We start from the raw sequence: 12,473 nt of genomic DNA, 5'->3' as shown, positions 1-12,473 counted from the left end.
TTAAATGCCCCACTGTCTCTTCCGAATCGTATTTAAACATTTTCATTCATTACCATTCCTGTCTTGAAACCTCTTGAGTCTTTCCCAAGAAGAAAATTTTCTGTTTCAAGACAAGGAAAGGGAATTATTAAATTAAGTAGAACTTTAAAGGTGATCACCTGTTTTATTCATTTTTCATTATTAAGTAAAATCCAGAGACTCAGACGATTTCATGGATTTTTTTTTCTCTCTAAAAAACATACTGAGGCTCATCACTTAAGTATAATTATAGCTACCAAATTCCTCTAAGTACTCCTCATTCATGGGGACAAGTCTGTAGGAACAACATACAATGAAACTTTGCAAGGTAATCATGTGGGCAATGACCCAAGCAGTCATTGACAAGCAGCCAACGTCTTACTCATTTTACAGCAAGTGCTCTGGCAGGGTGAAAACCATCATCATTTTAAATGACCATATGCAAAAAGAACCTGTATGAAGCCCAGGATATGTTGATCCCTGGTTAGGAAAAGAAACCTAAGGCCTACAGAACAGCAGGATTAAGTTTTGCTTTACACTGGATTTACATTTCTCATGGTTAAGATGCAAAAATCTAATGTAATTCCTGAGTTTACTAAATAGCAAAAAGAGACACAAATTCTTTGTATGTGAAGTTCTTCACGTTTTATGATTGACTACATTTTACCACCTTTAAATAATCTTTGCGATAAGAGCATGTTGTCCATATATGTTTCGCACCCTGTAAAATGTGACTGGATTTCTATTGTCTTTGCTGATAAAAGACACCTGGTTTGGGTATGAACTTTTGGTACACCACTTCTCCCTCAAATTCTAATAAAATTTAATGTTATGGAGAATTCTGATGCTGAGCTCCTTTTCCAACTCTTAGGTAACTTTATATTCTCTATAAAATGATGAGATCTTCCTCCTTTACCTTACAATTAAAAAATGCGTCCAGATGTGTCGGTTTAGATCTTTTTCCATTATTTTTATGTGCCATGCGGTATATATCTTTCTTTAATTGCATTTTATGTTTATACTACATTTGTGAGTAAATGATTCTATAAGTTATACAAAACATAAAAAGGACACGAGTGCCTTTAGTTTTATTTTTATTTCTAGGTTAACTCTGCAGTCCTGTGGACATCCAGTCATTACTCTGCCTTTCCATATTTAAGAATAATAAACAGATTAGTGTAGTATTCATACTTCTTATTTCTTACATTCACTATTGTAACAGATCCTAAACAATTGTATTGTTTCAGGTTAGTCTTTAGTTCATCATCTCTCTCAGGGGTTCTCAACCTTGGCGTTACCAACTTTTGGATATTTCTTTGTGATGAGGACTGTCTTTACATTGTTAGATATTTAGAAGCACCCTTACTCTGTACCCACTAGGTGACAGAAGTCACCTCCCAACCTATCATGACAACCAAATCTGTCTCCAGACATTATCAATGGTCCGCCTGGGAGGCAAAATGACCTCCATTGAGAACCGCTAATCTGTATCACCCTGGAATCATTTTTCTAGAGTACCCATTTGATTATTTGTTCTGCTATTTAAGTAATTTCTGTTAATGGTTATTCTTCTTCACCTTATAGATAAGCATATCATCCAGAACTTTTGCAATAAGACACGACCCTCACTCATTTCTAAAATTAAATCACTTTGTCACGCACTTCTGCTTCAACCACAGAGAACTATTTGTCTCTCAGACAACACGCTCCACTCCTCTATGCTTCTCTGTCTTTGCTTATGTCCATCCTGCAACAAGGGTTTGCTTTTCTTTAATTTCTACTTAGAAGTTTATGACTAACCAATTAAAACAAGTTAAAATATCATCTCTGTAAAGTTTTATTTCAAAGCTACACAGTGTCAAATGCTGTGTGTGAGTCAGAAATATTTTCTTCACCATTTATTCGCCCAAATTTATTTATACTATTTTGAGCAACAACAAGATTTTGTTATTCTGGAGAATACCAGGTGATGAAACTGACATTGTTCTAGCCGGTGTTAACTAGGAAAACAGAATCCATTATCCTGTAAGGGTGAAATCATTTCCACCTAACCATATCGCATTACACTTGCTGAGAGAGAAGCTCGTCCGAAGCATGTCTGTCCCTTCATAAAGCCTTCAGGCATAGTTTTTCAATTTGGCATTTCCACTCCCAGAAGGGCTTAGTTTCATCTGCACACTTGAATACTTCACTGGGCTGTGTCTCCTCCATCTCATTTATAAACCTGTTCGATAGTACCAATCCCCAGTGAACTCAGGTAAGTAAAATTCTGGAAAAAGCAGAAGCACTTTATGTCCCTGACCAGGGTAGAGTTGCACCTGGTTTGTGGTGCTTGTCTCCCATCACCTAGGGACAAAGCAACTCCTTGCTTTTCCCAGTGTGGCTCTGGGTCTGGGTTGGTGCCTGGTCCATGCCCTGGACACATGGGGGAGGGGGAGGAAGGAAGACTTTTCCTAAAAATGTAACTGAGATTGCTGATTTGCATATTTGCATTGACCAGTCACCACATGCTTTGGGTCAGCACAGTCCCTTAGAAAGTTTCATATTTTCACTGTTCAGCATGTTCCATACGTGACTGTTGAGCTCTTGAAATGTGGCCAGTCTGATTGATGAACCTAATTTTAAATTGTATTTAATTTTAATTTATTTAAATTTTAATTTTAATTCAATTAGCTATGGAGCCAAAAGGCACAGATTGGGGGTATCACTAGACTTTGTTTTCCTGAATTTTCATAAAAAAAAAATTGGGATTTTTGTCAATTACCTTCATACTTCCATTGAGAGTTTCCAAGCAAAAAAATAAACTTTATACAGTAATCATCCCACCTCTTATATTATCAACTCTAGTTAGAGATATAAAACATTAGGAAAAGAGATCTGAGCAAAAGTATACCCAAATCAATTGAAAACTATCTCAGTAAGCAATGTGTTAGTTACTTAGGAGTTGAGAAAAAAAAGTCTGATTAAACTTGACTTACTGATACATTTTACAAATTTCATGTAAATGATATGATGTATTGTATCTTAGTATAGCCAAAGTGAGAAGATCAGTATTCAAACAAACATTTGCAGAAGAGGATGTGTTTGTACACATTAAGAGGAAGAGAAGAACCAACTTTAATGAGGCTGGTGAGATGAGTAGGAAAGCATTTGACAGTCGTCAGTAAGAAAAATGGCATGGCGAGTCACAGAGTCACAGACCTAACTGGTGACCATAAAAGCCAATGATTAAACATGACTTAGGACAGCTTGCCAAGCGCTGATAAGGGAAGAAAAATGGCTAAAATGGAATTTGAGATAGATGGTGCCTATAGTTTTACTAAACAAGAGTAGAATAAAGGGAGGACTACAGAGGGAATGTTTCAACAGCGCAGAGTCAAAAGAAAGGGCAAAGAGATGAAACGGAAAACAGGAAAATGAAAACACGAAGCACTTTGTACATCAATTCTTTCCTGCAGCATATTTGCTCGTTTTGAGGACACAGACCAGCTAACTGCACCATGATGTATTCTAATTTATCTCTCTTCTGCAGTACCATTTCTCCAGCTATAATTTAAAATTTAATTATGTTCTTAATTAGCCATTTCTGCTCAAGGAGTGATACGCCCCTAGAGTGGCAGAATACAATTATTCATTTGCCAAGCTCATATTGGGCACAGTCCATGTACTACCAGTGTTTTCTTGGCCAGAGAGGTGACTTCCTGCAGAGTGATCATAAAGACTTTGGAGCAGAAGTGGGATGTAAATTGACCTTGACAGATGGAAAGGAAATATGGCAACATGACATGCCTGTGTCCATCGGCGTTCTCCTGGGAAAATGGCCAACAGACCCACCCAACAATTATTTATTATTTAATTTTCCAGGAGGACTCAACCTCATGCAACATACCAGCACCTCTTGTTTACGGACCAGACTCTGACATTGCGTGTTAACTTGGAGGTGTTTATCCTGGAGGACAGTTACCTGTTTTGCTCCTCATTTAGCAATCATATTCTAACATTGCCTTTCAATCCCCATATTTATTTGGTTCCTCAAATACTCTTTAAATTAGCTTCACCATCTTGTTGGTTTGGTCCTTAAGTTAAATAAAGATTCGACACACACTTATGAATATTATAGGGGCTTGCATCTAGTTTTATAGAAATTACATTTCGACAATAGAGTGGGGTTTTAGAAAGAGTCAAATCAGCCAGATAGAAGGAATCATGTAATAAAAAGCAAAATTGGTGTGTATAAGAAAAAATCGAGGAGTCCCTGGCTGGTTGGCTCAGTGGTAGAGTGTTAGCATGGCATGTGGATGTCTTGGGTTTGATTCCCAGTCAGGCACGCAGGAGAAGTGACCATCTGCTTCTCCACCCCTCCCCCATTCTCTCTCTCTCTCTATCTTCCCGTCCCACAGGCATGGCTCAATTGGTTCAAGCACATCCACCCTGGGCACTGAGGATGGCTCTGTAGAGCCTCCCCCTCACACACTGAAGAGGACTCGGTTGCAAGCATGGCCCCAGATGGGCAGAGCATCAGCCCCAGGCGGGGGTTGCTGGGTGGATCCCCGTTGGGGTGCATGAAGGATTCTGTCTGTCTATCTCTACTCCTCTCACTTGGAAAAAGAAGAAAATCAAGGAAAAACATTTCATTCTCCCTAAATCCATCAATATCTGCTCTGGAGAGACACAAAGGATCACCTTCTGCAATGTGGATGCACTACAATTAAATCAAGCAGACATCGCAGAACATAATGTTGTGAGAAAGAAGCCAAACACAAAAATAATATGGACGATGTATGCCTATTATACAAGAGGCCAGCCTAATTTATTCTCGGCCTTGCAGAGCGGAGGGGAAAAGGGCCAAAAGGAAGTAGAAGGGGGACCCCCTGGGGTGCTGGTAACGCCCTTGCTGATCACACACATGTGCACAGCTGGCGAGGAGTCAACAAGCTTATGACATGGTGCACTTTTCTGAGTGTCAGCTATACTCCAACAAAACATAACTGGGGAAACCATAAGTGTTAGATAATATTTATAATGAAAAGAAGAAACAGGTTTGTTTTCTTAAGAATGCTGGACTTGGTACAATCTCCTCTGCATCCCATTTAGATTATTTTGTTTCTCTCATTACACGTTTGCTGTCTGCATGATCCATAATTTCTTTCCCAAAGAACTATCACCATTAATCTGCTAGTGCATATTGTCTTCCTGTAAATATGTCACCTTCCACACAGGGAATACAGCCAAGAAGTGTGAACTTAGAATTACATTAAAATTTTTTTTTTAAATGTCACAAGTGAAACCTGAAGATATGTGACTAGATATATAAATGCAGAATATGTCTAGCTATCTGTTATTTTTCTCCCAATATTTTATAGCTACCGTGTCAAAACTGATTTGACAGCGATATTTCTGGAGACAAGAATTTATCAGTTATTTCAAAACTATGTTAACTTTTTTCTGAAATACTTTTAAATTATATTTATTGGGGTGATATTGGTTATTAAGATTATGTAGGCCCTAAGTATACAATTCTATGATACATTATCTGCATATTGCATTGGGTGTCACTATGAGCAAGTAAGTGACATAGTAAAAATTTTGTTTCAAATGATCTCATCTGGAAGCGCTGTGCAAGTTGGAAAGAATGAGTTAGCCTCTCCCGTGCATGAGGTCATACAGAGTGGGAGACAGAAGGCTAAACTACGCTTCAGCAGAGGTGCCATTAGTGAAAATGCAGAACTTCAAAACCAAATCCACAAATAGTGATACATTACACAAATCAAGCCAGAAGAAGTCTTTTCTCTAACTCCAGTCTTTCTTCTATGAATGAGAATACTAAGAACTGATTGACAATCAATTTAAATGATAGCAGCCGAATATGGCAGCTCGGTTATCTATTTATGTCAAATCAAAAATGCAGGAGCACGCACTACATGCTCTTAAAGCATTGTTTTTGTTCCCTGCCCCCAGTTTTGTAAAACTGAGCTGTTCTGTGAAGGCTGTAGCTATCAGCATGTTGCAACTCCTTTCGCAGCGGTTTGGTATGCTCAAGTACAGTGTATTATTCTCTAATATTTATTAAGATAGAGGGATTACTATCACTCATGTGACAATTAAAGAATGGTGCACAAAATTGGAAAAAACAACAACAACTGGGTGCTTTTCCATCAAGAATGCTTGAAGAACAATGAGACCATTGAAATTCCAGGTAGAAATAAAATGGTTGAACGTGCGATATCAATATCCCATTAACTAAAATGAAACACACAGGTGAAGCATGTAAGTGAAAAAAGAAGTCAAACAATGCAAGACCCATTTTTCACCTACATCTTTAAGGTTGTCTGATGCAAAAAAAATAGGCAGGCAAAATTCCCAGCCCCAGGCTGGGCTCGCATGGGGTACTCCGTAAGTTGAATTTCAAGGTGTTTATCTTTCACTACTGACGCTTGTATTGCCAGTCTACTAAAGTTTTTAGAGTTATGTCTGCCCAGTGGACTTTTCCCAGCAAACTAAGTGTGATTATTTTCAAAGGGAACAATCCTGGTCCACTAAGAGGAGATGGGGTGCTGATTTACTTTAAACCCCATTATTACCAGAAGGGGAGAAATGCAGGCGTAGAGAGGGAAACCATTGTTCTTACATTTTTCACCGTAATAGGCCGTACGGGTCTGTGAAGGTGTAAACAGAACAAGAGTACTATTCTTGCTTTGTTCACTGTAACAAGATGTGGCTGGCCCCGAACGGTGTGACTCTTCGGAGCTGTCAGATCTCACCTAGACTGAATCATGCTCCCCAAGAGCCTTGTTTTGTAAGCAGAAGCCACTCATAAAAGTGACCTTGAATGGCTGACTTAGGTGGTTAGGATGCACCTGCATCCCCAACGGGCTAGCCACAGCAGCAGCAAGCTGAGGGGGCCCTGCTGTGAGCGGTCAGCTGTCATTAACGGATCATTGAGTCAACAGATCACCAGGGCCCCTTTGGAGGAGAACTCCTGCTCCACGTCCGTCCACACGCTCTGCCCAGGGACTTAGACAAAGGCTTTAACAGCCCGCAGTGCGACTTAGAGAAATTCCAGAGGAAAAAGAGATACATTTCAGCAAAGTCAGAATAATAAGACTGTATAAGAGACTGCACGCCAGTCTTGAGTAAACAGGAACTGTGGCGGCATTGCACATTCTTTTAAAATACAGTTTTTGGAGTTATAACATCCTTAAAACAAATAGCTGTTCCTGACAAGTAAATGAATAAACAAAACTTTAGGAGTCAGTTTTCTTCTAGAAGCTTAAACTATCTGGACACTGTTTTCTTCTTTTTTCCTCTTTACTGATTTCTCTGTTTCGGTTTGGCTTGGTTTTGGATTCTGTCTCCTCCTCTTCGATTCCAAACCACACGCACTTCAACTCTTTTGGCTTAAGGTCATTTTGTCGACTTTGTTAATATTTTAATCATTTCAAATGTATTTTTTAAAACTCATGAGTGAAGAATTTGTGCTAAGCCCTCTAAAGTGGGACTTAAGGAGCGATTCACCTAAAAACTGAATTCATCACCTGTCGGGTTCTTGGTTGGCTAGAATGGAAGCCTTCCATTTCCACTTCTGTGTATTAAACGTAATTTTCACGACTAATATTTGAACATGCATGTGTAAAGAACTAGTATTAGAGGACCTGATTCAAAGTTCAACGCTGACTGTTCCTGATCACAAAATCTATTCATTTTCCTGTTGAATAATATTACCAGTTTAATAAGACCAACCATTAATAACAGCCTGCTTCTGAGTGGCACCGTGCCACATCTTTTATACATACTATTTTTACACTACAAACAACTCTCTCTCTTTCTCTCCCTTCCCCCTCCTCTCTAAATTTATATATACAGCATTTTCGCCAAGTCGTACATTTTGAAAGGAAGAGAAGGATCTCACCTTGTCTCATACTCCTGAGAAGTTCTCAAACAAAAGTCCATGGAGCCCAGTGGATGATGCCGAAGTTTCTGGTTCTGACTCAGGATGCAGAGCCCAGTTTAGTTTTGTGCTACTGCCCAGATCACGGCTTTAAAGTCATGGTTCACAAGCCCGAGCCAGCCTCAGAACCACCTGGAGGGCTTGTTAAACTGCAGATTGCTGGCTCCTGGCCCCAGTATTTCTGAGTCAATACAGTGGCCGTGGTGGTGTCTAGAAATTTGCATTTCCACAAGCGCCCAGGTGGTGCTAATACTGCAGAACTAACTACACAATGGGAATAACTGCTTCCCAGCTGTGGAAAAGGGGGAGTGAGTATGACTGAGTCTCCCTGTTCAGATTAATGAAAACACACCCTTGCTTCAACCAGGGGCTTTCGTGATCTTGTCTGTTATTGTGAGAGGGTGCTGGTATTTCTTAGGATAATAAGAAAGTGGCGGCCCTGGCCGGTTGGCTCAGCGGTAGAGCGTTGGCCTGGCGTGCGGGGGACCCGGGTTCGATTCCCGGCCAGGGCACATAGGAGAAGCGCCCATTTGCTTCTCCACCCCCCCTCCTTCCTCTCTGTCTCTCTATTCCCCTCCCGCAGCCAAGGCTCCATTGGAGCAAAGATGGCCCGGGCGCTGGGGATGGCTCCTTGGCCTCTGCCCCAGGCGCTAGAGTGGCTCTGGTCGCGGCAGAGCGACGCCCCAGAGGGGCAGAGCATCGCCCCCTGGTAGGCAGACCATTGCCCCTGGTGGGCGTGCTGGGTGGATCCTGGTCGGGCGCATGCGGGAGTCTGTCTGACTGTCTCTCCCCGTTTCCAGCTTCAGAAAAATACAAAAAAAAAAAAAAAAAGAAAGTGGCGGCTAAGATTTGTGGGCTTGTGCAATTCCTTTAATGTTTTATCATACGCTTTTCATAAGTTTCTGATGGAGTAAAAGGGGGACAAGAGGGTTGCAAATTGGGAAGTATGTGTTTTTTTTATAGACACTGGTTTTTGTTATTGCTGTTTACTTGTTCTTTTTTAAAGAAATAAAACGATATATCCTGATAAACATTTCAACTTAAAATATGTCAAAAAATTTTATCTTTTAAAAATATGGTTTCAAGTTCTTAGGACATATGTCTGTTTATTTACAAAATGAAACTCTCAAGAACACTAGTCCTGAAGCAAAATATTTAGTTCAAAACTCCATTCCATTTTGAAGGGACCTTAAGCTCTGGAGGACAGATGGAACTCTGCTGTGTAGCAGTGGAAACATAATTACATGGGCTACCTTGCCATTAATTTGAAGAAAATAATTTTGGAATAGTAGCCATTAAGTTTGATACATCACTGTTAATTTTTAATCATCTAATAATCTTTATTGAGTATGTCACTGTAAATTAGTCAAGAAAAAACGGTGTTGAGTGGTTTTCCGATGGAAGTTAGTAATTTTTGTTTAACATAAAAACTGAAAAATTAATATGCATTTTGTCCATTTAATACTATATGATAAAAGTTAAAGAGAATGATTATTCTTTGCAACACAGACACTAATGAGTGTTGTATTAACAGTCAGGTTCCAACATCTTGAACTTTTTATGCTTTTTCAATGAGTAGGCTGTAGTGTATATTGATATTGTAGCTTTATATTTATGCCAAAGGTTATGTGCAGAATTAACTGAAGATTGGTATAGCATAACTTTTTAAAAAAATAAAAGTTTAGGTTTAAAGCCTATTAAATTTATTTTCATTTTATACCTATTCATTAAGAATTTAGTGGTTTAAATTTTTTATCTTCATATGGCTTTCATGAAAGAAATAATTTTTTAAATTTGCAATAACATCATCCAGCAAGATAACAAATTATATTTTCCTTTTATTCTCTTCAACCATTTTTTAAAGTTTCAGTTGTGTTTTGATTTCCTGCCCACCCCTTCACCTCCACCTCTACCACTTGGGATAAAGAATAAATGTGATATTTTAATAGGCAGTGACCTTACATTTTCTTTGTTGTCTGGAAACATAGTAATTTATTTATTAAAGGAATATTTAATAAAGACTAGAAAAACACCATAAACCTATTTGGTTGGTTTGTCATGACATCTTATGTGCATAGTACCTATCCTGCTATAGATCACTGTCCATTAATTGCAGCTTTGTTCTGGGTCTGATATTTGTAAGCTTTACTTAATGGCATAACATTAAATATGTTATAGGATTAGTTATAGACAACATTGTAATTTCTAGAACTATGTCATAGAATCTAATCTCAAAGAAATCAGTGCAGAAAGTGATTTTAAATCATTATCCTCACTTATTCTATATCCGTGAACATTTATTAGTTACAATCAGTAGTGTCTCTTTTTAAAAACAAACATAAAAATGTAAAAAAAAATGCATAAGGTAAAAAACAGTCTTGACAACCTTGTTTCATGATGAAGAAATCTGCATTGTCAGTGGCTCCCTGAGGCTGCCAAGCCCAAGTGTGCCTGTATTTATGGCTTCCCTCCAGGACACGTGGAAAGGACATGACATCTGGTCACAGTAGTCTGGCTTTTAGAGGACAGAGAACCAGCAAACACTCCAGTCCCACTAGAAAACATATGTATGTCGTTTACATGTACCATAAGAAAATCAAGTGGACTGGAGTTTACTCTTGACTAACATGGGCTTAAACTGCCCGGGTACATTTACACACAGATTTTTTTTTTCAATTAAATACCGTAAATGTATTTTCTATTCCCGATGATATTCTTAACATTTTTCCTAGCTTACTTTATTGTAAGAATACAGTATATCCGTAATACATATAAACATACAAAATATGTGCTAATCGACTATGTTATCAGTAAGGCTTCTCGTCAACAGTAGGAGTTAAGTTTTTGGAAGTCAAAAGTTATACGTGAATTTTTTACTACACGGGGGATCTGTACCCCTAACCCCCAGCCCCATGCTATGCCAGGGTCAACTGTACTTTCATTTTGAGGCAAAGTCTAGGGCCTTGCTGAATACATAAAAAGTATGAAGGAGAAACATATCATCTGAACAACAGGTAAGCAAATAAATGAGCACTGAGAAGCATTAAGGTAAAAAAATCAAGTGTGAGGAGCCAATAGGTAAGTGGTAAACTTCTGGTAAACTGAGGCAGGTTGCAGAATAAAGTGCATGGAAGCTAATAAACACCGCACAGAGCCTGCGCACACACTGCGGCATTCATTTGAACTCTGAAGACAGTTTCATCACCAAGTGTTTGATTTCCTCTACTGATATGCTCATCATGCCTTTCTATAGATTCACATTTCCAGCTTGCACCATGTTCCTTGAACAATTCTTGTAGTGTTCACGTGTTGGTGATGAATTCTTTCAGCTTTTGTAGCTGAAAAAAAGTCATAATTTGACCATCACTTTTAAAGATATTTTTGTTTAGTATAGCATTCTAGGTTGCCTTTTTTTTTTTTTTAAGATGTTGCTGTCTGCCTGACCAGGCAGTGGCACAGTGGATAGAGTGTCGGACTGGATTGTGGAGAACCCAGGTTCAAGCCCCCGAGGTCGCCAGCTTGAGCACGGGCTCATCTGGTTTGAACAAAGCTCATCAGCTTGGACCCAAGGTCACTGGCTCACAAGGGGTTACTCAGTCTGCTGAAGGCCCGTGGTCAAGGCACATATGAGAAAGCAATCAATGAGCAACTAAGGTGTCACAACAAAAAACTGATGATTGATGCTTCTCATCTCTCTCCCTTCCTGTCTGTCCCTATCTATCCTTCTCTCTGACTCTCTGTCTCTGTATAAAAATAAAAAAAAAAAAAAAATTGCTGTCACCCATATCTTTGTTATTCTGTGTATAAAGTATCGTTTCCCTACTACTAGCTTCTTTTAAGATTTTTCTCTTTATCACTCACTGATTTTGATCAATTTGATTTTATTATGACTTAATGTCGTTTTTTTTCATATTTCTTCTACTTGGGAGGTTTCACAGTTCACTGATGCAGTTTTCATTTTTCTTTTATAAACTCATTTTTCTCTGTGTTTTAGTATAAATTGTTTCTGTTGCTGTCTTCATGCTCACTAGTCTTTACTTCTGCAATGATTAATCTGCCATTTAGCCCATCCTGTGTATTTTTTTTTCAATTGAGATATTTTAGTTTTCATCTCTAGAAATTTGAGTCTTTTTACATCTTCCATGTCTCTACATGATGCTTAAGCATATGAGATGTTGTTTTAACCATTCTTGCAATGTTTTTGCCTGCTCATTATAACATATATGTCAATTCTGGGTCAATTTCAGCTTATTGCTTCTTTCACTCCTTATGGGGCATATATTCCTCCTCTATGCATATGTTCCTTTTGTATCCTTCCAGTAATGTAAAATATATTTGTAGTCCTTTACATGTCTTTGAACTTTGTCTGTGACACAGTTAAGTCACTTTGAAAAGAGTATCATCCTTCTAGGACTTCCCTTTGTGAATTCACTTGGCAAAACCAGTGCAGTCTTTAGTCGTGATATTCCCCACTACTGAGGCACAATGCTTCAGGGGCTTCTCTGTA

General features: G+C 38.7%; 1 non-coding gene across 1 annotated transcript; it reads left to right on the top strand.

Annotated features, from left to right (window-relative positions):
• Positions 1 to 2,310: 2,310 nt before the first annotated feature.
• On the top strand, positions 2,311 to 2,445 carry LOC136377964 (small nucleolar RNA SNORA48). The gene has a single exon (XR_010746562.1). It is a non-coding gene; the product is annotated as a small nucleolar RNA SNORA48 (small nucleolar RNA).
• The last annotated feature ends 10,028 nt before the right edge of the window (positions 2,446 to 12,473 follow it).

Source organism: Saccopteryx leptura, chromosome 6, assembly GCF_036850995.1.
Source record: "Saccopteryx leptura isolate mSacLep1 chromosome 6, mSacLep1_pri_phased_curated, whole genome shotgun sequence".
NCBI classification, from domain to species: Eukaryota; Metazoa; Chordata; class Mammalia; order Chiroptera; family Emballonuridae; genus Saccopteryx; species Saccopteryx leptura.
The sequence above is the reverse complement of the archived record's forward strand: the minus strand, read 5'-3'. Positions and strand labels throughout refer to the sequence as shown.